This window comes from Acomys russatus, chromosome X (genome assembly GCF_903995435.1).
Source record: "Acomys russatus chromosome X, mAcoRus1.1, whole genome shotgun sequence".
Taxonomy (NCBI): Eukaryota; Metazoa; Chordata; class Mammalia; order Rodentia; family Muridae; genus Acomys; species Acomys russatus.
Window position 1 is genome coordinate 26,319,590 of NC_067169.1, and position 27,303 is coordinate 26,346,892.

At 39.0% G+C, this 27,303-nt stretch overlaps 1 long non-coding RNA gene across 2 annotated transcripts in view; it reads left to right on the forward strand.

Moving 5' to 3' along the window:
• LOC127185657 (uncharacterized) overlaps positions 1–27,303 on the forward strand; it is a 35,180-nt gene that overhangs the window by 1,875 nt on the left and 6,002 nt on the right. The window contains exons 2-3 of one of the 2 annotated variants that reach the window (XR_007830205.1): positions 770–819; positions 6,837–6,914. This is a non-coding gene — a long non-coding RNA (uncharacterized LOC127185657). Of the gene's footprint in view, positions 1–769; positions 820–6,836; positions 6,915–27,303 lie in introns of those variants that run through there. The other variant, XR_007830204.1, reaches the window with a different exon arrangement.

A 27,303-nucleotide genomic window follows, 5' to 3' on the forward strand; every position in this document is an offset into this window, starting at 1 on the left:
TGGTGGTCCTGAGTTCTATAAGAAAGCAGGCTTAGAGATCCTCCTGCCTCTTTCTCCCTCATCTTGGACTTTAAGGTATGCATCACCATGACTCGCTCTGCTGCCTGAACCAGGAGATTCTAAGTTCCCATCTCTGTGCTACTGTCTCTTTCTGGTTACTTGGCACATCTCAAGCATTTTCTGTGATCTTCAGTGAGCTGCTCTGAGAGAACACTTAAAATCACTTGATGGCATATTCAGTAGTATACCTGACTCATCTTTGGGAGTTGGTAAGGGTAGTTATCTTCAGCCTCCTCAAAGATTTTGCAGTAGAAGTAAATGTGGGTGGGTCTTGCCTGCCCTTTCATTGCTAACAACATCTGATAACTTTTCACTCAAGCTGAAAACACCTACTTGAAATAGTCTCCGGTGTTAGGATACCACTGCACAGTTATGCCTCGTTGCGTGGTTATGCCTCATTGAGTCTTGGCATTTGGAGTAGATGGTTAACAGAGTCACACTTTATGAGACCACTTGTGACTCAAGGTGGCTGAGCCAATGTAATTTCTAATTCGTATATATGTTCTATTTGTCTAAGCTCCTGTGATGACTGTGAGGTTGAAAATCCACCCCTGCTGGGATTGTGCTAGTTGAATAGGAATGTCACACAGGTACAATGGCATTTTCTGATCGTGGATGGAGGGCCAATAAGCAGAACGACTCTTCTATCAGCACTCCTAGGGCTTAGAGCACACACATGTCAGTTAATTCATCACCTTGCTTCTAACAGGTCCTGACCCACCATTAACCTGAAAGTTGCTTCACACTTCGGAACAATGAGTAAGTTCTTTTAAATATATTCACGTGTGGCTTACCAGTGGATAACATGGTTTAAGAAGTGTATTGTTAGTGATTTGTCATTGTATGGACATTATAGAGTATGTACAAACATAGATCTATCACTTGAAGTGACATCTTGAGGCAAGCAAGAAATGTGACAAATTTGTAACGCCAGAGACTGCTGTCAGTATAACATGATATGCTGACTTATAGTAAACATTTTACTGTGAAGTAACAATAAAAGAATAGTGTAATAAATGCATAACCCCTTATAATTAGCAAAAATGGTATACTAATGTACTGAACATAGTTTTGTATGCTTGACTGGGGCTTGGGGGTTTGTTTTTATTGGAGGCACGGCCTTGCTCTGTAGTCCAGACTAGTCTCCAATCTTCAGACCTTGGCTCTCTGCCCCTCCAAGTGCTAAGATATACTGGTGCACATAACTACACACAATGAAGTGATAAATTGTACAGTAGCATCACCATAGCAAGCAACAATTTTAGATCCATTAATGTTTTGTAGAATATCATAGATAGGGTCTATCTTTGGGAAAACATTCTTGTCTGGTGAATAGATATATTCGTTAACCGGGAGCTCCTTGGAGAAAGTTACCTAGTATATTTATTTGTATTTTTAAAACATGGGAACAAATGTAATAGTTCTTCTATAAGGAAAATAGTTTTTCTATAAGGAAAGCTTTTTGTAAGATTTTTAATATTAAGAAACTATTTTGTGATGGTACTTACCACAAAAAGAAGAAGAAGAAGAACTATGACAGAGTTGAAATTAGAAAGATAATTAGCTTTATACCTTTCTTCCATGACTCATGTGTCTGTTTGCTTGTATCCCATCCCCATCATCTAATATTACCCTTTCTTGGTCTCCTTCGTAAATATTATTACTATATGGACTCAGTTGATTACATGTAGACATGTATACTCTCTAGGCTAGGATCTGCTATGAGGGACGATATACATTTTTTTCTTCTGAGTTTAGGTCACTTCAATTAATATTATACATTCTAAGTCCATTCATTTTCTTATAAAAATAATTATTTCATTTTACTTAACAGCATAATATTCCATTTTGTATGTTTCTCACATTTTCACTGCCACATTATAAATCAGTAAAACTATAATTAATAAAAGTAGAAAACCCTAAACAAAGCTCCCTGGCTTAAGAATGGTAATTCTCACTGTATAGAAGTTCAGTGAAAGGCAGAATTTGGGACTGGGCAAGTGTTGGTTTACATGGCAAGCTTTATCTAGTTGTGTGATGTTTTTATTTGTCAGTTCAGTAGAATAAAGTGATTTAAAAATAACTTGGCCATGTTATTCCAGCACTCCCAGCACTCAGGAGGAAGAGGCGGAGGCAGGTGGATCTCTTTGGATTACAGGCCTGCAGGGATACACAGTGAGACCCCCATTTCAACAACAACAATAATAAATAAGAATAGTAAACTTATTAAAATGATATTTTAAAACATGTTCTTTTCCACCTGAGTAGTAAGTTTATGTTGCAGTCCTCATAACTTATGGTACCATTACTCATTCTTACTCAAAGTATCCTATTTACTCTTCTCACTTACTGATTTTGCTCATACAGACTCAACTTCTATTGCCCACTCTGGTTGACTGCCAGGTTATGCCACATTTGATGATGGAAGAGATGCTGGTCCACTTACCAATTTCATAAACAGGCGATTGTGTTATGTTAATCTTCAGAATCTTTTAAAAATTTTTTCCTTCATTTTGATTTTCTGGGTGAGGTGAATGTTTTAAATGCATCTATGTCTGTACACCTCATGTAAGCAGTGCCTGAGGAGGACAGAAGAGGGTGACAGATGCCCTAGAACTGGAGTTACAGTTGCAAGCTACCCTGTGGGTACTAGGAACTAAATCCTGGTCCTATAGAAGATCAGCTTCTTTTTTTAATAATTTATTTTTATTTTATCTGCCTTGGTGTTCTGTCTGCCTGTATGTCTGTGTGAAGGTATCAGGTCTTGGACGGTTATGAGCTGCCATGTGGGTGCTTGGAATTGAACCCAGATCCTCTGGAAGAGCAGTCAGTGCTCTTAACCACTAAGCCATCTCTCCAGCTTGCCCCTGTTTCTTAACCATTAAACCATCTTTCCAACCACCAGAATCTATCTTAACGTTGCTCAGCTAACTTTCAAGAAAAAAGACAATACTGAGAAAAGTGGTTTTCACTGTATATATATACTTTCAAAAGCAGATCCAAGACTTTTCTCCATACCTACAATTGTTATTGAAAGTGGCATCATGCTATTTGCCCTTCTAAATGAAAATTAAGCATCCTCCCTAGGGTCTTTTTTGTTATTTAGCTTCTTTAGGTCTATGGAATGTTTTATGGTTTTCCTGTATTATATGGCTAATATCTTCTTATAAGTGAGTACATACCATGCATGTCTTTCTGGGTCTGGTTTACCTCACTCGAGATGATCATTTCTAGTTCCATCCATTTGCCTGCAAATTTCATGATAGCTGAGTAGTATTTCATAGTGTATATGTACCACAGTTTCTTTATCCATTCTTCTACTGAGGGACACTTAGGCTGTTTCCAGGTTTTGGCTATTATAAATAAGGCCACTATGAACATGGTTGAGCATATTTCCTTGTTGTATGGTGAAGCATCTTCTGGGTATATTCCAAGGAGTAGAATAGCTGGGTCTTGAGGTAGCCCTATTCCCAGTTTTCTGAGAAAGCACCAGGTTGATTTCCAAAGTGGTTGTACAAGTTTGCACTCCCACCAGCAATAAAGGAGTGTTCTCCTTTCTCCATATCCTCACCAGCATGTGCTGATACTTGAGTCATTTTTTATCTTAGCCATTCTAATGGGTATAAGATGGAATCTCAGCATTGTTTTGATTTGCATGAAGCAGTTGAAGAGTGGGAATAGGATGGAAGCCTACCATAAATGCCCTCTGAAAGACTCCCCCCAGTAGAGGATAGATGCAGATGATGAGACTCACAGCCAAACATTGAGCACAATGCAGGGAATCTTATGGAAGAGTTGGGTGACAGGAGCTTCACAAGGAGACTTATAGAGCCAACAAATCTGGGCCCAGAGAGTCCTTCTAAGACTGATGCACCAACCAAGAAACATGCATGGAGAGGACCTAGAACACCTGCTCAGATGTAGTCAATAAGTCACTCAGTCTCCATATGGGTCCCCTAATATGGGGAGGAGGAGCTTTCTTTGACATGGACTCTGTTGATCATTTCCCCTTGGTGGAAGTGCCTTACCCAGCCACAGAGGCCAAGCAGTCCTGGTGTGACTTGATAGGCTGGGGAAAGAGGATAGGGGAGGAGGGCTCCTGCTTTTTGAGGGCTAAGGGAAGGGGGAAGAAAGAGGGAGGCTAGGACTTGGGGGAGACAAGAAAAGAGGCTACAATCAGGATGTAAACTAAATAAAATTAAAAAAAATAAATTAACAGAAAAATTTTTCAAAAAACGAAAATGGCATCATGTTTGTTTGTATTTGTTTTTTCTCATAGCCTTAATTAAAGCCTTAAGATACATTTTGTTAAAGAGAAGAACAGTCTGTTCACTATTCATTCCCATTGCAATTATCACAGAAATTTGGGGTTTAAAAAATTGATGCTATCTATTTGATCTGCTCATGGCACAAGACTATTGTAGTGAAAATTCTAGAATCCTTGGTCTGACATCAAGGTATCTTTTTATCAAGGATCTCAGAAAAAATATCAGTTTTTTCTGTTCCCTTAAGAAATTGTTTTACAAACACATCTTACCTACTATCAAAACACATCTTCTGAAGCTTAACCTACATTTCCTCTTCTTTAGCCTAAGTTTATCCCCTGAAACTTTTCATTTCTCCAGCCAGAATTCTTCTTTACCCCTGGTGTTTAGCCCCTTGAGCTATTTGTAGATTTGTATCAGGCCCCTTGGGTCTGACTCTGTGGTTTGGCTACACTAAAAAGTTAATATTTTACTTGAAAACCATCACTGTTGATGATCTTCTTTGGGTTCCTTCCAATCACTTATTTCTTTTCAGTCCCCGGGTCCAATATTCCAGGTTAGAGCATCCTATTTTTGCCTTTGTTTGTTATATAATCTCATTTCTTAAATAGTCTCAAATCACACTGAACTTTCAGATTGAGCATCATATAATATTTCAGACTTGTATCTGATTGGCTTCCAACTCTTAGTCAGCATTGCTGATTTTTGTTTCATCTTGCCCATGTCTCCAAAACTGATTATGATCCCTCTGATATCATTTCCATGTTCTTAGTGAGTAAACAGTTCACAGTATCTTGTTCATCCCTAGAAGTCAAGGGTTCTGCTTGATTTTCATCTGTGTGATGTGAAATATATAAGAAATGAGTGGATAACTTTGACAGAATGTGAGAATGACAATTGTATTCAGTAGCTAGACTTCTCTATGCCTAACCTACTTCTGGATTGGAAGCTAGGAATATTTGTGCTAAAACTAAGAATATTTATTTAGATTAATATGTTTATGAGTGTGTATGAGCTATGTGGGCATATACCTGTTTGTGTGTATGTGTGCAGGTATACATGAAGGGAAGAGGTCAATGTCTCTAACTTATTGCACAAGATAGGACCTCCCATTGAACTTGATGCCCACAGGTGACTAGGTTGTCTACTCAGCAAACCCCAAGATCCAGCTGGCTGTGCTTCTTCAGTGTTGAGGTTTCAGATGTACACCACCATGCATATTTTTTCTTCATTGGAACTAGGCATCCAAACTGAGGCTATTACGCTTGTGGAGCACTTTACCTACCAAACTACCTCTTATTGAAGAATCTCTTTGAATGAATATAACTATTAAGGAATTGAAATTATAAATGATGTATGTTTTTGAGAATAATTCTATAGTCTTTTAATAGAGAAGAGATTTTTGTCATGTGTTACATTTATATACCAACACAAAAGCATTTGGCCTCTGTATTTTGGAACAATTTCATATTGCCCCAAAGTTAGAGTAATAAACTCTCCAGGCACTCAGTTGAGATTCTCATGGTTGACATTAAGCTCTGAGACAATAAAGAAACATACAAAAGGGAAGGCTTATGTATATAGCTCATAGGTGAAGTATGCGATTAGCCTGTACAATGCTCTAAGAGAGGGGAGGGAACAAAAGAGGGAGATGGAAAGAGGAAAAGAGAAAGGAAGAGGAAGAAGGGAAAGAAGAAAAAACAAAGAAGAAAAGACCTAGCTGTGACAATGCAAGTTTGAATCAGGTAGAGGCCCATCTAGCTTCTAAGATTGACCAGATACAGAGTCGGATTGCAACCTACTAATTTTTTTCTGAAAGTACATTTTAAAAACACAAATGACTATTTTAACTCATCTCACTAAATTTCACCCCTAAACACACACACACACACACACACACACACACACACACACACACACACACACACACACACACACATTCTGTATACCTACTTTCACCTTCTTTGTCTCCCCCTTTTCCCAACTGTGACATTAAAATTTTCAACTAAGAGCCTAGAGAGATGGCTTCTCAGTTAAAAGTACTGGCTTCTCTCCCAGAAGACCTGAGTTTGATTCCCAATATCCATATGATGGCTCATAGCCATCTGTAACTCTAGTCCCATGGGACTTGACACCCTATTTTGGCATACAGGGACACCAAGCAGCCAGAAGTACACAGACATACATGCAGTCAAATCACATACACACATAAAATTAATTTTTCTTTTAATTTCAAGAAAGAGAAAGTCAATCCCTGTCATTATCAGCATTTGTATTGCATACAAAACAGAAAGCCATGTTGTTGCAACATCGTTCTCCCATTTTTTGTGCGAACTAACAACCTGTCTTATGTTTGTTAGTGTTCATTTTCTTTTAGAAATTAGAAAGCAGAAGTTTGCAATAAGCACACTTTTATTCATATGATTGTTGAGATGATATGAGCACAATATTTATATATATACATATATTGTATTGAAACACATACTTATTTGTTTTTATTGAAAATTTTAGGTGTCAAGTACAAAATCAATAAAATCTCCATCACTAAGCGGCGCCTATCTTTGAACTTAAATCGTAGGCATCACCTTCCCACCTGGATCCTGCTGATCTCCAGCACAGCTCACCTTTGAGAAGCTTCCCTAGCTGCAGAAGCGTCAGAGCACATGATCATAATTGCAAGAACAACTCTCCTGTAAGCCCATTTCTTTCCCTGCCTCACACAAAGGACACCTGGACCAGAGAGGAGGAGAAAACAAGCAAGAGATTCTCAAATAAAGTTGATGACCATATTCCTCCATCGGTGGCATGTGCATGAATGTGCACCTGCACTCACAAGCACAATATTTCTGAACGTCAACCATTCCAATTTCATGGTATCTTAGCTAGCAGGGAAGGTAGCATATAAGTTTGTTTGTGTGACTTATATCAAGTCACTATGTGGATGGGCTTGGATGAAACCGAGCATCACTCATTAAACAAACTGCGATTATGCTTTTTTGTGCCATTTGAAAGAGCTCCAAACACCAAGTCCTAAGTGTATCATGACTATTATTTGTGTCTGTAAAGCCTGAGATTATTGATTGAGAAACATTTTGTGTAGGCATAAGGTTATTATGTAGTTTAAATTCTGATTTCCTGACTAAATGTTGTATAAACACTCCTCTCCAATTGTTCCCTGGTAGACCAATAAATCAGTTTACAGCCAACTGATGAGCAGGGGAGAGAATATGGCTGGACTTCCTGCCAGCCAGAGAAGGAGGAGTTAGGAAAAGAAGTAGGGGATTCAGCCCTGGGTAGAGGTCCAAGGAAAATCAGGAGGAAGGAGCTGGGGCCTAAGAAAGCTACAAAGTGGGTATATCACTGGGATGTTCGCTGGGTGTAAGACAAAATAGCATAGAGGGTTAAGAACAGACTTAAACTACTCATATTGTGTTGTGAAGCCTTGTATTATGAAAGAGTCTCAATTATTTGTGTGATAGTTGGGTTAAGAAATAAGCTAAGAGAAACAAACACTGTTTTATAAAATAACTTCAACATTTTTGAGCACAGACTATTTGTCAGGGGGCATTTTACTTTGCTAGCTTTCTTCTTCTCTTTTTGTCGATGAAGATATATTTAAAACATTTTGGGACTGGCAACATAGTTCAACATACCTTAAGTTGCTTCCTATAAAGCCTAATGATCTGAGTTTGATCTCCAGAACCTACATAATAAATGGAGGGAACCAACTCTACCTCCACCTCTGTAAACACACACACAGAATCACACACACACACACACACACACACACACACACACACACACTTTAGAAAATAAAGTAAAAAATCTTAAAGTCTGTAGAGATAGCTTGGTGGTTAAGAACACTGACTGTTCTTCTAGAGGACATAGGTTCAATTCCCAGCATCCATTCGGCTGTTCACAACTGTCTGTAACTCCACTTCCAGAAGATCTGGCACTCTTTTCTGGCCTTCTTGGGTACCAGGAATGCAAGTGGTGCAGATACACACACACACACACACACACACACACACACACACACACACGAAAAAATGCCCATACCTATAAATAAGAAATTAAATATTTTTTACTGCCAACCTAGCTACAAACTTTGTGATCTACAACAGTGATCTGCCTGCATGAATTGCTGGTGGGATAGTGGTACAAACTTTGTGGAAGTAACCATCCACACTCTGATTGGGTGTAAGGTCCACTATATGAGATAGAATCCATGCCAGATGCTGCTCAGGTGGCCAAGAATATGAGACTAGATAGACCATGGGCCTAGGGGAAAATCAACATAGCAACAAAATGGCTCCTAGCAACATTCTGCTATACTCATATATCATTGTCGCAGGCAGCCATCATCAGAGGAACTTCATCTTGCAGTAGATGGAAACTGATACAAAGACATACAAAAATGTACATTGTGCACAGAATAAGAGGCTTTGAAACACTTGGCCCTAAATGGTATATCTTTCTTTAACAAATGCCTCCTTTCAGTGCTCAGGGAACTGTGGAGAAGAGGAGGTGCAAAGACTGTAAGAGCCAAAGGGGATGGATGACACCAAGGAACAATGTCTTCTAGACATAATAGGAATGACAAAAATATAAACTGACAAGAGGCTGTTGCAGCATGCACACGGCCCACAGAGACTGAAGGCAGACTAGGTCCTAGTGCTGAGAAAGGAAGTGGACATGGGCTCCCATCCCTAACCAAGAAGCTATTTGCAATTCACATCTTCTTGAAAAGAAAAAAATTAGTTTTCTCCAATGAAGTCTCACTGGATATATTCATGAGACTTGAGGGTAGGCCTCGTTCCTAGCAGTAGATGGCAAAACAAACAAACAAACAAACAAACAAAAAACCTCAATGGTACTTTTATAGATTTTTGGAGGGATTTTTGTTTTTGGTCTCAGTGGTCTTTGCTTTCTGATTTTGTATTTTTATGGGTTTTGTTTTGTTGTGTTGTTTCTTGCTGTTTTGTTTTTAATTACGGTTTGTTTTGTTTGTTTTCTAAAGAAAGAGAAAAAAGGCATGGATTTGTGTGGGTGGGGACGTAGGGAGGATCTGGGAGGGGTTGCGGAAAGGCAAATCATGATCAGGATATATTGTATGGGAAAATTTAAATATTTTAAAACTACTGAATATAATTAAAATACTAAATATGTACAAATATGTTGATTAAAGCAAATTTAAACCTTTAAGAACATTCTAGAGTATAACTTTACATATCACCTTTTAGGAGTGGTTTTGAGAAAGAAGAATTGTGTAACAATGTAAACAACTGTGATAGTTTGTTAATTATTCTAGAACGTTCATAACACATTTTAATATGCACAACTTCTAAAAGTACTTAAATAATGGGTTTTTCCTCTGATTTTTTTTCTTTCAAATCTCTAACATTGAATGGAAACGGGATAATAACTGGTGCTGTGTTCATGAGTATGTGTATATGTGCTTGCGTACACATGTCTGTGCATTCTCATCAACTTAAGTGAGAAAACATTTATGTTTGTATATAACAAACTGTATAGATAAATTTTGACAGTTGACCATATCCGAGAAGCCACTATCACAATCAGTAAAGATGCAGAACACTCCATCTCCTCTTCTTGTTAATGTTTGATGAACATTAACAACTTATTTTTTTTCTACTGTTTACTGGTTGAGCTATTCTAATCAATTTAGAAAGGGGTAAGGGAAGAAGATAAGGTAAAGGCAGATAAGGAAAACACAGAGCAAGTTGCCAGACATCGTGTCTCACACTTATAATCCCACCACTGGGAAAACTGAGCCAGGAAGATTATCATGAATTGTGACATCCAGGGCTTGGGCTACAGAATGAAACTTGGTGTCTAAAAGTAATATGGAACCTAGAGAGATGGCTCACTCTTTAAAAGTGCGTGCTTTCCAAGCATGAGAACCTGGCTTTGAGTCCCCTGCATCCACATAACCAGCCAGACACAGCTGGAGAGATGGCTCGAGGGTTGTTAAAAGCATGTATTGCTTTTGCAAAGGGCCCAGGTTGGTTGACAGCACCTACATTAGACAGCTCACATCCACATGTAACTCCAGCCTCAAAGAATCCAATACACTCTTCTGGAGTCTGAGGGCACCTTCATTTACATGTGCATGGACCTACACATACACACACACATGTGAACATACACATATTACACATAATTAAAATATAAAATCAATTGTAAAAAGACACAGGAATAGTTGCATGTTCCTATAACCCTAGAATTGGAGAAAAGAGGAGAGACAAATTGTTCTATTATATACCCTAAATCCAGTGATTAATGTCTTTTTGAAAGAATAGAGAAGGCAATGTGGACACAGACAAACACTTGGTGGGGATGGGTAGTGTCTGAAGATGGAAGCAGAAATTAGAATGATACAGCTATCAGCCAAGAACCAAGGACTGCCAACAACCCCAGAAGCTGAGATAGAATCCAAACACATCATCCCTCAGAGCCTTAAGGGGAAATCCACTCTGATGACACCTTGAGTTTGGACTTCTGGCATTGAAAACTGTGGTGAAATCAATGTCTGTTGTTTTAAGCCACCCACTCTGTAGTAATTTGTTAAGACAACCCTTAGGAAAATTACCCATTTCTAAAGCACGGCAGACCGCAGCTTGGGTTGCCTTCTTTCGAACAATTTAATGAAACCCAGAGCCAAGGAATTCATTCATTGAGCGAAAAGGCAATTCCAAAGAATTTTTCAATTAGGCAGGAGCATTGTTAATGAATGAAAGCGCATTGGTGTTTCATTTTCAAAGAGAGAAAACACCCTGCCCAGTGCTAAACATGGTATTATGCCATGCTTCTAAGCTGCAATTTGGTCCCTTAACGGCCCTACTTTCTGTAGAGTGGAGTCCTCTTTTCCTTTGGTGGAATTTCTGGCCTCTTAAGCATTTGTTTCCAGAAAGATGTTACAGGGTTGGTTTTTATGATTGATGAGCATTATGCAGAAGTATATTCCAGCTCTAGCCAGATACACATTCACATCCAGCAGCCTCAAGATGGCACAGCAGGTAAACATGCCTGCAGGCCTTGTGATCTGAGTTCTATCTCCAGCACCCAAAATAGGCGAGTACTAAGCCTAGAAAGTAGCCTGACTCCCAGAATCATGCTGTGAGACGTATGCACCTGCACACACACACACACACACATACACACACACACACACACACACACACACACACACCCGAACACATATCTAATAAAAGTTTAAATACAGGGGCCTGTGATAATGCTTTAGTTTGCCTTTTTATCGTTTTTACTCCACATTCCACATTAAAAGGGCCAAGGGAAAGAATCAGAAAGACCTTTGAGCAGACAGCTAGGAGCTGTGCAAGCTCCTCAGTGAGTAAGGAATGCTAAAATCATGTGAGGCTTCCTCCCAGGAGAAACTTCCAAGGAGTTAGTCAAAACAGCAGAATGGTGTAAGTTCATAGTCACACACTTTCCAGTTGCCTCCTGTATGATTTATGTGGAATTCTTCAGGTATTTCTCACAGTTCACTGCTCTGTTGTGTGACACCGATTAGAGACATACTGATGACTTCCCACTTCAACCTCCTTGAAAGACAGGAGAATGCAAATAAGGTGCTCCTGAGACTGGAATCTGCAAGGTCTGAATCAAAGCCACATTCAAAAGGACCCTCCTTTTTAAAATAGAAATGGCTTCAGAAAGTAAGCCTGCTATCCTTGGTAGCCTGCTATCCTTCCTCTGAGTGCCACCAGGTCTCCCCCTCCAGAGGACATGGTCAAACATGAGGCACCAGAGTACGTGTGAAAGTCATATACAGGGGGAGGAAATCCCCCTCAGGCACAGTCATAGGGGAGGGGAATAAGGGGAAAATGGAGGGAGGGAAGAATGGGAGGATACAAGGGACGGGATAACCATTGAGATGTAACAAGATTAAATTAATAAAAAAATTATTTTGAAAAAAAGGAAAGTGATGTCATGTTCAAACAGTGCCTCCATCGATAAGCACAAATTAACTCTTCAGTCCAGTCTCTCCATTTGGAATTTGAGTCTCAAGATCCCGTCTGTGGTGTTCTCGTCAGATGTCAATGGAGAGGGCGTTGTTAGAGCAGGAGCAGAAGGAGTAATGACAGTATTGACAGCTGTTTACTAAACTGTTGGTAGTTCACTAAAACACAGGATATCTATCACTTGGTTGGACTTCTCCAAGTTTGAGTTCTAAATGAGGAGGAGGGCTGTGGGAAATAAAGGTAAAGAAGGAAAGTGTCAGAGCTTGGATAAAGTTATTTAACATTCCAGAGGTTCAGTTCTTCCTTTGATACCTACAGCTAGTAAGTATAAAATAAAAATTGTTAGCATGTTTTAAAGAGATAAGACGTGTGCTTGTCTCAACTTCCCTATGTGTACATACTATCATAACATTAAATTCCTAATAATAAATGTTAACAAGGCCTTAATATGCATCAGACCCTATGCTAAATGCTTTAAGTGATTTCTAATATTTACTCCTTACAACTCCGTGAAGTACTTATTATCTTCTTTGTCCAAAGAAGGAAACTGAGTCAGCCAACTTTCCTAAGCGAAGTAAAAATATAGTAGAGTTGGGATTTGCATCAGTTAAGCTGAGAAGATGGAACCAATGAAAGAATCAGATTTTAAGAACATGTTTTCTATATAAAGTATGGGACAAATAGAATAGTCCATACTAATCTTCCCAAAGTACATGATCTACACCACATTGAGGATTGAGAGTGTAAAGTGGAGGACTGGGAATGGATAGAGAGAGGAAGAAAATGTTATTACTTATTCTGCACTAGGAACTTTCCACGCATTTTTTTCTACATAGCATCACTATGAGGTAAATATCTATATTCCAGTTTCATAAGTTAGTATCCATTGAATATTAAAACCCCATCTGCTACCAATTACACTCCTTGAGTGTCCAATATCAAGGTCATCATAAACTGTACCCCTAACTTGCCCAATAGACATTTTTATTGAAAGTGGGACTCAGACGCAGTTTTGTCTCTTGAGCATATTCTCAATTCTTAAAAGAATTCAAATCTCATTTTTACCCCCAGCATCTCTGCCTAGTGATTTGAAGATATTCTTTGTGAGTACTTTCTAGCACTGTGTATTCATTATTCATTGCAAAGACACAATGCTCTTAAATGTGAGGTATTCAGAGTCTATTTTGTTTGTGAGCATCAGGTAAGACATTGTGTAAGGTGCTTTTATTCACACTTTATAAATTTATATCCTTAGTTAGGGTGATGGTCAGTAATTCTCCTACAGCTGTCTCTTGGTGTCCATGGGGAATGACTTCAACAATCTCCAAGGATATCAAAACCCATTCATTGATCTCCACATTCCTTACATAAGCTACCATAGTATTTACATCCTGTTGCACACTTCAAATCCTCTTTTTTTTTTTTTTTTACAAGACAGGGTTTCTCTGTGTAGCCTTGGCTGTCCTAGACTCACTTTGTAGACCAGGGCAGTCTCGAACTCACAACAATCTGCCTGCCTCTGCCTCCCGAGTGCTGAGATTAAAGGTGTGCACCACCACACACACCTGCCCTGCCAAATCCTCTCTAGATGATTTATAATACCTATTGCAATGTAAATATTATGTAAATAGTTGTACTCTTCATAAAGCAATAACAGGAACAAATTCTGCACTAGTTCAGCATAAAAGCAAAGATTCTCAATCTGCAGTTGCCAAGTCTACTGATTCAGAGCTCTTACATCCAGAGAGTTGTGTGTACATCAAACTCTTATCTATAAATAGAAGAGAGGCCAACACTAACAGACCAGACTCCAAGGTCATGAGAAGTTGCTGTTCCTACAGTCCCTTTTATTGTTGACAACAGTTCACTTTGCCCAAATGAACTGCAGTCAATGGACAGGCAGTGCACTTGTGTCAGATGACACCTGGAACCAAAGGCCTTCCAAATTGCCTGCTGGAGCAAATGGTGTCTCCAAACAGATTGGCAAGATAAAGCAGTGAGAGTCAACAAGGATGTGTTTGGCCCAAGCATATGACATAATTGTGATTATTAAGATTATAAAAAGATGTTTAAACTACTTGTTAGCCTGAATTTAGGAAATACCTAAGCAACTTGATTTGATTCCATAAATCCCTGGCACCCCAGAGATGGAGTTTCTCTGTGTAGCCCTGGCTGCCCCTGAACTTGATTCATAGACCAGGCTTGCCTAGAATTCAGGTATCCACCTCCCTCTGCCTCTTGATTGCTGAGATTAAAGGTGAGCACCACCACCGCTTGCTACGTAAATCTTTTGTTTCTATAAACTTTTTATTCACAAGTCCAAAATTCAAGTGGAAAATAAGATCCTTTGTTGACAGTAAGTACTTTCATCTCAGCAATTGACACGGCAAGCTTCTGTGCATTCAGTATGTTCTGGAACCTATGTCTCTCTGACTTCATTGCTGGCACCTCCACACAATTAAGCTCAGACATGTAGGTCAAATATAAACTTAATGATTGGTCTGTTTGCTTAAGAGATGCTGAATGCTATGGCATAGAAAAAGTGAGAAAATGATAGAAGGAGCTAAATGAGTTAACATCATGGATACAATTCAGAATAATATTACAGACCAATTTTCTGGAACAAGAATTATAATCACCTGACACAGTGTCCACCATATTACTCTGAATTGTATGTGTGACAACTCTCGAAACTTCATTTGTTGTTTTGAACATCTTTATTAAAATCTGTAATCACCCTGTTCCCAGCTCAGTTGACTTTTCACTTGATGCAGTTACATGGTGCTAGGTTATACAACAGCTTGCTTATGGATGTGTTATGAGACTAGGTAAATGTGCACAGCTCAAACAAATTTGAGGATACACCTCTTGATTTATTTGTTTGATGCATCACTTGACACCATGAACTGATGACTGAGGATTTTTCCCGAAATATATATTGGCTAAAACTCATCATGGCAAGCTCGCCACTTTTTGAGTCAGCATCTTGCTCTAAAGAAAGGCTTCCAGAAGAGAGTCACGGGATGCTGAGATGACTGACCAGATGCAGGCTTCTAAGGAGAAGCCAGATGGATTTATTATTACCGATTCCCAACAAGATAAAACAGTTGTTTTCACAGATTGCTTCAGTGTCCTGGTTTGACATTTGCTGTTGTTTTAAGAGGCAAATTAAAAACATTGGGAATGAGAGGGCCAGATAAAACATAACTCCAACAAACCCTGGAGGGATGGAGTAATTGATAATGGTGACCTCAAGGCTCTTCTGCAGCCCTAGACACACTAGAGCCCCAAAGGCTATTTGAGTGCTCTATGCTTTCATTTGAAAAGATTTTTTTCACAAATTAGAAATTTTTGTTTAATCCTTTATATGCGTTTATTTGAAATGTTGGTTGCAGACTCATGTGTAATACGTAAGCACACTGCCGAGACAGAGTTAGCCAAACTGTCCTGCCTATAAACTGAATAAACTAAGGTCTCCCAGGAAGTTCATTATAAAGCTCTAGTAAGAGGAAAAAGGCCCAGAATCAGAAAAGGCCAGGTGTGAGTGCCTGTTCCCACCCTTCCCTGACATGTTACACCAGATACTCAGGTCTAGCCTCCTCGTGTAATGCTAGGGTTTTTTGTTTTAAAAATTTATATATTGATCATCATTTCTCCTCCCCAACCTCTCCCAGATCCTTGCCACTTCCTTCCATCCCTCCCTAATTTTATATTCTCTCTCTCTCTCTCTCTCTCTCTCTCTCTCTCTCTCTCTCTCTCTCTATCTATCTATCTCAGTTTCTCTCTCAAAACAAAGAAAAGGCCAACAAGATAAAAGATATCTAAATAAAACACAAAGTCCTACTCACCCAACACACACACATACCAAAACATAGAATTTGTTTTTTGTGTTGACCAACTAATCCTGGCTTGGGACCTGCCCTAAAGCATATTTAGTATATACAGTGACACTCCATTGCCAAGGGTTAGCAATTACAAATAGCTTCTGAGTTAGGCATGGACCTAAGTGGACCTGGTATCCACTTACCCCCCTCTCAGTGCTGGCACTCTGTCTGGCTTGAAGCTATGCAGTTCTTGTATGAGTTGCCAAGTCTCTTTTGACTTCACATGCGCATCAGTTCTTTCATTTAATTCACAGTCACCTATCTTCTTTTTAAATGTTGTATTATAGTGCATGTGTATGTGTGTGTGTGTCCGTGTGTATTTGTGTGTAACATATTGTGCACATCACAGCATCCCAGAAAGTACACTCAATTTGTCAGATCCTTTCCCCACTGACCCATCTTACCAGCACTCAAGTGGTTTTTTCTTTTGTTCTTTTATTTTCCTGCAGGGGGTCGTTTGTTTGTTTGTTTTGTCTTTGTTTTTGTTTTCTATTTCAGGAGCCCAGATTACTAATCAAATGCAAATCAATTTTTTTTAAAGCAAGGCAAGGCTGGAACATTTTATTTTTGTTTTGTTTTGTTTTGTTTTTATGGTTTTTTGAGACAGGGTTTCTCTGTGTAGCCTTGACTGTCCCTGACTCACTTTGTAGACCAGGCTGGCCTTGAACTCACAACGATCCGCCTGCCTCTGCCTCCCAAGTGCTGGTATTAAAGGCGTGCACCACCACGCCTGGCTTGAACATTTTATTCTTATTGTCTGAGAGTGCAAGTCAAAAGATTTAAGTGTTTGGAAGAAAGACATCAGTTTACTTTTTAATTAGCCGTTTCAGGAAAATACAAATATTGCATAGTGCCCTGCTTCCCTACTTTATGTAGCAATAATGGAAAGCCTTGGAAATACTGAATTTCATAGGACATTTGAAGGAGAAGGCGAAAATTTAGCACAGGTCTTCTGGATAACCTGATCCATGTGAGTTTTCAGTAGGTAGGTTCGAGACTGTGATTTCTAGTTAAAGCATCTCTCACAATATCCCATTCCCCAGAAGAGCCATTATGATTTTATGACTTTGGTGAGACAGTCACGAAATATATGTATTAAGTAATCACTTTGATCAAGAGTCTCTGAAATCCTGGAATACAAGGGCAAGCAGAGATGACACAGTTACCTTTAGCAAGCTCTAGGAGCAGTGAAGGCAAATAGATACATACCAAATACAAAAGCAAGTTAGTACACCAGTTTAAGTGAATGAATGTTGGGGAGACTAAGAAGAGAGGTTGGCTGTCTGTTGCAGCTACAGCACTGGAAAAGGACCTCTCTGGGATAGCAGTTGTCTATTTGATCTCGGTTTGACTACAGAAAACTCCAAGAGGGCAACATTGATTTCAAAGCCTGTTGAAGTTAGCTAAAGTAGCCTAAGCCATCAAGAAAAAAACGAAAGTGAAAGCTTTACTGACCTTGAACCTCTCTCAAAGGCTACCTTCCCTATACTGCAAAAAGCCAAATCAGCCTTGTCTTTGGAGACCTAGCTGAAGCTTTCAATGGCCACCTGTCTTGTGGTCATGAACTGCTACTTGCTTCCTTTAGGAAAGCAGGTATTCTGATTGAACCCACAGCTCTCCAATCCTCCAGCAAAGAGTATTTCTGGGATTAAAACAAAGGAAAACTCTTTGTAAAAAAAAAAAAAAAAAAAAACAAAAAACAAAAAAAAACACTCCACTTAACACTCAAAATATAGTTTCCAGAACTAAATTTAGTTTTGGCGCAAATGCCGTTGGCTGCCTTCCTGCACTGCATTTGCGTTTCAGGGCATGTTTGCCTTCTTGGTTCTCATGCATGCAGCCACTTTGGCCAGTTGAGTTCACAGGCCTGCAGGGGCAGTGTTTAAATGACCCCTCGTGTTTTAATTCTTAAAAACCTTACACAAACATTTCTCTCCATATTGGGTTTGGCGAACCTTTGCCCTTGTGCACATTTTCCTTTTTCACAAAATCCTATATTTGGTGCTGAGTCTAACTTGACCTCGTAATATATCATCTTTTACATAAATACAACACTTGACAAGACCCAGGATCTGGTGCTGAAATGCAAGTCAGGGGGAGCCTCCGCATTTCGGCAGTGGCCAGGTCAGCAGAGCTACAGTTAGCTCTACAACTCAAGGGGCAAATAGAATGTTCTATTTTAGGGAGGGAAAGTAAACAAACATTTGAGAGGAGAATCTATTTGAGGGATGGGGTGGGGGTGTTGATGACAGAGACCTCTATAAGAATTACCTCCCACTCCTTTGTTTTATATTCTGGACTAAAAATTACCTTGGGATATGAAGTTCCTTCCCAAAGTGATGATTTCATGGTCATAAACAGCCAAGCAAACTCAAAGTATCAGAAGTAAATGGGCTAATTAAACCTGACTCCAAAATTCAAGGAACTATTCTTGACCCCAACTAACAGATGATTCCCTTGGTCCTATCTCTAAGAGATTGCTGCTGCTTAGCTTTCCAGTCTGGTGGCGATAATGGTGATAAAAAAGCCCAATGAAGTATGGCAGGCATCTCTGCTCACTCCCTACCCCAGAGCCTATGAGTGTTATGTAAATGCCATAAGCCTTAGCAGCCCAACTGGTTGACTGCAGCTTTAAAAGAAATAAAATCAGTAAACATCTGTCTTATGCAACAAGACTTAAACCTAGACCTTCCATTACTTGCTAAGCTTTGAAGGATAATTTGTAGAACACAGTTTTTAAGGCTTTTACCTCATTATTTCCAAAGAGACCACAGGGGGAATTACATAGGAGAGATGGGCAGTTAGTTACATGACTTATCTACATGGAAACACTACAGCTTTTCAAAGAATTTCCTATGTATCAGAGTGCTGGATACAGGGAAGAATAATGCACTTTACAAATAGGACTAGGGCATGGAGAGATGGATCAGTGGTTAAAAGTACTTGCCACTCTGAGTTTGATTCCCAGCACCCACATGGCAGCTCACGATTACCTTTAACTCCAGTTCCGGGGCATCCTTTGGCCTCTTTTGGCCTCCATGGTCACTGAGCATGCATGTGGTTCACATACTTACATGCAGGCAAAAGCACCCATACATATTTTTAAAAAATGAGTCTGAACCAAGAAATATTAAGATTTTAGTTTTTATAACTGATAACATTTATGTGCATAATAAATTTTTGTAACCTGTCATAATGAGACTCAGCAGTAAGTAAAACCATAGCTCTGGAAATATAAATGTCTCATATACAGACTGAGAGCTGGGGTAAAGAGAGAAACTTCTCTTCTCTTAACTGGGCAACAAATATGAGAGGGGAGGAGTGAGATAAAGCAGGAAGGTCAGAAATCTGCAGACAGAAGACTGAGACATTGCTTGCAGTTGAATACTTCATTGACACTTTTGTTTTCCTTGTGTGAAGATTCTCATCTACCAAGTCAACATGAATGACAAAATGAGTTAGTCTGCTTTGCACTGCTATGACAAAACACTTGAGATAACCAACTCAAAAGGAGGCTATAATTACTTTTGCCTTATGATTGCCTTATGATTTCCTAAACATCAGTCATTTCCCTTGGCCCCACTGCTTTTGGGACCATATTATGCCATTGAAGATATGATTGAATATGACTCTTTCATCCTGTGGTGGCCAGGAGGGAAGTGGGGGACAGGAGACTAATGAGGTCAGGGTCCTAGTAACCCTTTCAGGAACACACCCACAATGACCTAACTTCTCAGCAATTAACCTGACCTTTAGAAGGTTCCACCATGATCAAACAGCCCTATATTCTGGTGCATATACCTTTATGAGTCTTTGGGGACCCAAGACTTAACAAAAAGATTTCCAAGAGGAGTGCAATAAATTTGAACACCGTGATTGCTAGAGTCAGAGTTGGGTTGAGTTCAGCATCTAGTTCTCACCAAGTCCAGGCTTCTATTTTATATGCTGCAATGTGGGGCAACAGCAGCCTTTGCTTCTGGTTATTATGAGAACCCAATGAGCCAGTGATCAGAAAATACTTTCAACCACAACTGACACCCAGTAAATACTGTTTGAGCATCTGTTCAATTAATAACGGCAATAGCACCAAGTATGCATTGTCCCATGTTCTGGTTAGGTTTAGCAGCTGACAGAAAACATTGTAAGGGTTTGCAATTCATACCCCAATATCTCTTACTCTTTGTGATTAAGATGATCATCTGGTTATGGAACTCCATTTTTTCAGAAATTTTTAAAAGAAATTTCCACTGCCAGATCTTTCTGAAACAGAATTTTAGCTGATTGCTTATGTATACTGGTCCCATGATGGCCATGTAATAACTTTTACCTGCATAGAATATGTATATTATAGGAACCGAGGATGCTTTTCTCCTTAGAGAGTTATTCTTTCTTTCATATCAGAGCTTTCAAAGATGCTATTTGTAATATTATGAAAACTTTTCTAATGCATGGTCCTGGGTTTTCAAACGATATCCATTCAGGCTGTGAAAAAACCTTGTTCCAGCAAAGAACAGAAAATTTCTCAACAGTAAGCCAAAATATTTGGATATTTTTCCACAAAAGCTATGCGTCGACAGTCTTAGGTTATACAGGAAAATGAGCTTTGCCCTCAGTGCTCAGTCAGACCTACCCTTCCCAAGAACAATATAAAGATGCCATTAAATTTTTCCTTTGTTACTGGGCTACCACAAGAATGTGAGTTGGGTGAACTAACTTTGTCCTTGGGATGTTCTTTAGCCTCAAGTTTGGTGGTCTTTGCTGGAGCCAGACTTCCTTTGTTGACTCAAAACTGCTTCTACAGAATATAAAATAGCTGTTTTACTGCTCCCTGTGTTTTGGAAAAGACAGTTGCAAATTAATGTTCCTCTTTTCATTTATTCTGTCCCTGGTGCTACTATGTTTCTCTTGCAACTCCAATTAGAATAGTCTATATGTGAATTCCATTTGGTAAGTTTTATTTCCTCAAATATATTTTAAAGCTAATATTTTCTCCAAAGAATATATTTTAAATGGGATCATACTTATTTCTGACAGATGGAACAAAATTATTCTGTTATTAAATTAATTTCTTATACGTTGATAGCTTAAAAAACATATATTTATTTCCTAAATAGTCATCCTTCTGTGCCCCAATTGCTTTTCTGAGCACACATACATATGAATATGTACGTATAAATATATGTATACATATTTCTAACAAATCATTTTGTACCTTTAGCTGGCCTAGAACGTCTAATATTCTGGTTGTGAGCCTAGTCTTTAATTTTTCAGCCTTGTCTTGGAATTCTATTTTTTTTTTTTTTTTTTTTTTTTTTTTTTTTTTTTGGTCTTGGAACTCTCTTTGTAGAGGAAGCTGGCTTCAAACTTATGTCAAGGCTCCTGAATTTTCTTCTGCTGAGACTATACATGTGCACATCACATCCAGCCCATAGTAATTTTAGTTTATGGAATGTTTTAATAATTTTTAAGATTTATTTTTATTCTTTGATTGTGAGTAGGTGTGTATTTCAGCATGTGGATATGTGCCCTTGTGCCTGGGAAGGCCAGAGGTCTCAATTTGTTGGAGCTGGGGTTAGACTTTGTTGTGAGTCACCTGGCATGGATGGAAGAAATCAAACTGGAGTCCTCTAGAAGAGAGGCAAGTGGTATTAGCCACTGAGCCCCTTAATAGTAGCTTTTAAAGGTAAACAAGTTCTTTTCAATGAACAATAGCAGTGGTTTAAGCATAGGAACTTTTAAAAGTGCACTCTTGGGCTCTTTTTTTTTTTAGGTACCTCCTGGGAAGTTGGCTATGCTATGATGAGGCTGATTATTTCCTTTCCAGCCACCAGGTGTCTGAAATGTATTGCTGTGGATGATAAGTGCAAGCTTTGTGCTTTCTAACAGAAGTTGCTACTGATGCTCTGCAGGAAGAGTGAACAGGTTCTGTGGTTCATATCAGTGGTGGGAAAGAAGGATTGCCCATGATGTGAAATGTATTGACCCTGGGCAGAGTGTGCTTGCTGTTGAATGAGGGGCATTCTTGTTAGAGACCAAGGAAAACTGGAGAGAAGAAGTGCATGTGTATTTGTGATGCATTGTGGATGCCAGTCTGAGGGCAATGAATAGATAGATAGATAGATAGATAGATAGATAGATAGATAGATAGATAGATGAGAGGATGATATCCCTGCACTTACAGATACCCCTTTGCCTCTGCAGTTGAAGCCCAAAAGAGCTAATAGAATCTGAAAGCTTTTCAACCTCTCTAAAGATGATGATGTCTTCCAATATGTTTTCAGAAAGCCCTTAAGCAAAGAAGGTAAGAAGCCCCTCAGGACTAAGGCCTCATGAGTTAGCATCCTGTTACTGCACATGTAACACAAACGCAGGGCTGTTGCTCTGAAGAAACAACACACTAAGAATAATGATAAGGAGACTGCAGAATATGCTGAACGGCCAGCCAAGAGAATGAAGGAGCCAAAGAAAAACACCAGGAATAGACTGCCAAGTGAGGAAGGCTGTGTTTGCTTAGAGTTTCTTCTAAGTCTGAGTCCAGTCAAAATAACTCTTAAAAGAGTATCAAATATGAGCCAGGAGATGGTGGCACACACCTTTAATCCCAATTCTCTGAAGGCAGAGGCAGGCAGATCTCTGAGTTCGAGGTCAGCCTGGTTTACAGAACAAGTTCCAGGACAGCTAGGGATACACAGAGAAACCCTGTCTTGGAAACAAAACAAAACAAACAAACAAAAAGAGTAATAAACCTTGCAGAATAAGTTCACCTTTAGGTTCTCAGAATGAAGACTATCAAGTGATCATGTCTAGTGGCTTTAAGACATGGGAACAGATTTTGGTGTTTTCAGAAAATGTAAAGTCTTCTTGAAGATTGATATAAATTCTGTAGATGAATAAAGCTGTGGCTTCTCCATTAGATAAACACCTTCCTCCCAAGGAAAGAACATTTGCTTGCCTACTGGAACTACAAATGCACTCATGGCAACTACATTCTGCCTGATGCTCATAGCCAATAGCCTGGTACAAGAAACCTAAGCAAGTCATCCGGAGCCTGGACACCCAGAACTTATTCATGACAAACAGCTTTCCTTCAACTGTCTCATGGAAATATTGCATGAATCATCCCCTATGGCCATCTTCATTTTCTTAGCTTTGTATTTACAAAATTCATTTAAATATTCCAAATTGTATTCTTAGGGTGCAACAAGATTGATTTGGACCTTAAATTTTGTCTATATGTGAAATAAATATACTCTTTATTTTATTTTGTTACATAGTTTGAGTCGTTGATTACAGTGCGCTGTAAAACATGATTTTTCAAGCACACATTATAATGGAAAGACATATTCAACATAAGGTTCTATAGTGTGAGAAAAAAAATAAAAGGGAAAAACATTTAAACAACATTGTTAAAGGGTTTCTGTAGGCAACAGCATGTAAGTCTGTTGTGGATCTAAGATTTAGATGATGAAAGTCAAACCTTTAGAAAATGCCCATGTTCAGTCTCCCAAGGGCAGCAGGAGCCTCACTTTAGTGTGTAACATCTCATTCTGGCATGCAGAGTTCAGCGGAGAATATCTTGTGAAGTCAATGATGTAGAACAGGCCAAAGGGTGGACAGAACTCACTAATGCCTTTTCTGTCTGGGAATCCCCGTGTGATCTCACCAGGACAGGCTACTCTCCTGGGCCTGGCTTCCTTATCAGAATGTGGCTGATAACATATCACTAAGGAGTGCTGTGAGAGTGACGAGAGCAGGCAGAAGAGCTTGCATTGTTTGGATCATTCTTTCTGTCCCAAAAGATGAACGTATCACACACACACACACACACACACACACACACACACACACACACACACACACACAAGATTCCAGTTCATCATGGAACACAGGTGCCTGCTACCCATTATCAGAAGTGTACAGCAATTACATGGGAATTAGAAAAAGAGGAAGAAAGGGAGAGAAATGCTTCACCCATTGAAGCCACTGAATCTGCCAGTTAGGTCTGTTGAAGCTCATTTAGGTATATGTGTGTGCTTAGCTGTTTATCCCAACTCCTGCCATTACATGGACATTTCTGGACTTCTGTTTCATCTCAGGAGAATGATGCCGGATTGTTATCAAATAACAGTTGGGACTCCCATTTCAAAAGAATTATGGCAAGGTAGTCTCTTTACAAGAAAGGGTTCCTCTAAATTTCCATCCCTCTTTGATGAGAACCTGCTTTGCTGGGACCAAATGGAAGATTGACCTGCCTCCATTATCTGCTAACATAAATAAGGAAAATCCTTTTCTATGAAATACTACATCTGGATTTGTCAAATATTCTTGCTATTCTGACAGAAATTACAGTGAGTATAACCTACAATTTATACTGAAGGTAAATATTTGTAAAATGTGGGAAATTAGTTTTTTTAAAGAACCCCCAAATTACTTGTAACCAGACAAAAGAGAACTGTAATTGTTAATTAGTCATTAATAGTTTGATCTGCTACATTAAGAACTCGAATATTTGCAAAATTGCCCTCTTACACTATGTGCCTCTCATGGGCTGTTACTGCTAATAGCTTCATTAGTGGCTTTTATTCTTAAAATTTTAACAATCTGAAGCAAAGGATCTGGTACTATATGCTTGTAGGAAATGTGTGCCTCTTGTGACATAATTTAAAATAAACTTGATTTTTGGCTTTCTGAAGCCTGAATAACCAGGTGAGATTTGTCCTGTGACAAAAGTCAATATGTGAGAAACACAATGAATGATAGACTCATGTGGAAAGACATTGAAGCCTCCCCACTGTCCCCACATCTGATGCCTCCCCCTTGTTTCCATCCCTGCACCCTCTCTTACCCAGTTCTCTTTCATCATCCACTTCCATTGCCTATTTTATTTCCCCACCTGAGTGAGATTCAAGCATCCTTCCTTTGCCCTCCTTGTAATTTATCTTTTTTGGGCCTGCACATTAGAGTATGGTTATCCTGTACTATATGGCTATAATTGAGTACAGACCATGTCTGTCTTTCTGGGTCTGGGTTACCTCACTCAGGATGATCTTTTCTAGTTCCATCCATTTGCCTGCAAACTTCATGATGTCTTTCTTTTTAATAGCTGAGTAGTAGTCCATTGTGTAAATGTACTAGTTTCTTTATCCATTTTTTGGTTGAGGGACATCTGTATTGTCTCCATTTTCTGGCTATTAGGAATGAAGCTGCTATGAACATAGTTGGGGAAGTGTCCTTGTGATATGGTGGAGTATCTTTCAGGTATTTGCCCAGGAGTCGAATAGCTGGATCTTGAGATAGATATATTCTCAGTATTCTGAGAAACAGCCAGATTGATTTTTACAGTGGTTGTGCAAGTTTGCATGCCCACCAACAATGGAGGAATGTTCCCCTTTCTCCACATCCTAGCCAGCATGTATTGTCACTTGAGCCATTTTTAATCTTAGCCATTCTGATGGGTGTAAGATGGAATCTAAGAGTCATTTTGATTTGCGTTTCCCTGATGATTAAGGACATTGAGCATTTCTTTAAGTTCTTCTTGGTCATTTGAGATTCCTGTGTTGAGAATTCTCGATTTAGCTCTAACTATTCTAATTAATTAGAATCTAATTAACTTAACTCTATTTAATCTATAATAAAATGTTAATATATATTATACATATATATAATATCATATATATTTTTAAGGATATAAACCATGTTCCCCTCAATATATAAGAAATACTATTGGGAAGAAGAGGCAGGAGGATCGCTGTGAGTTCGAGGACAGCCTGGTCTACAGAGTGAGTTCAAAACAGCCAAGACTACAAGAAAAACCCTGTCTCGAAAAACCAAAAAAAAAAAAAAAAAGAAAGAAAAGAAAGATATTAAATATTAATAAATAGCTACCTTTTGAAACATAAAATTAGTGAATTTGACCATCTCTTTCTACACCACCACCCTCAAAAGAGTCATCATAGGTAAAGTATTTTGATTTACTTTTGAAAACAGCATCTAAAGCATCTAAAACATACATCTGAAGTCATGTAATCCTAGCACTATAGAGACTAAGGCGGGAGAATTGCCACAAGTCTGAGGGCAGCTTGGTTAACATACTGAGTACTAGACCACCCTGATCTATGTATTGAGTTCTCTGCCAGCCTGGCCTGTATAAGACTTTATCTCAAAACATGGAATAATAATTATAGTAACAAAACCACAATGAATCCAGCAACAGAGTAAGCTCTATATGATGACCACCTGTGAAGGAAGTTACCTTCTTAGTAGTTTGATGTTATTACTTAAACTATGTGAAAATTGTTTTTAAATTATTTTTATGTGCACCGAGTTTGTAAATGGTGCCTAAACACTCAAGAATAGGGAAGTGGTCCCCCTGAAACTCAGTTTCAGAAGGTTGTAGGCAGCCACTATGTGGGACTTCAACTTGAGTCCTCTAGAAGAGCAGCCAATGCTCTTAACAGCTGAGCCATCTCTCCAGATCTTGCCAGTTTGTAACCTAACAACATTTATTTACTTGGAAGTGACATGCTTTTGTTCAAAATATGTTTGTTTTTTTTTATCACTAGTCATCTTTCTGTGGCTTTTATTTTAGACAAAATTCACTCTCCAAAGCCAGCACTGTCGTGCTGACTATTGTTTCCGAACAAGCATTCTCATGTGTTCTAGGCAAAGAAATCACCATTGGAACCCGAAGTTACCCCCCACATCTTTGTCAAAGGAAACACTTGTCCTCTGCAGAAGTAAAGTTGGGCAAGAGTGCATGCGAACCATAAGGCCCAGTGCTCTGCAGCACACGCCTTTGTCTTTTTCATTTCCTCTGGGGTCCACTTCCTCTCTACTCTCACAGACAAAATCCCAAGGACTGGTCTATGTTTTCCCAGCACTAAATATCTGCCTGGCTTCCTGGACAGCCTTGTGAAAGAGCTGTCCACATTCTGTGCAGTGGTTCTCATCTTGGGAATTTCTGTTGCAATCTGTATGTAGTTGTGCGTTTCTATCTTCCTACAAATGCTGGTGTCTCATTTGGCTTGCTTTGGTTTTTGGCTACTATGTTTTGGGTGTTTTAATGGTTGTTTGTCACCATTCTTAGTG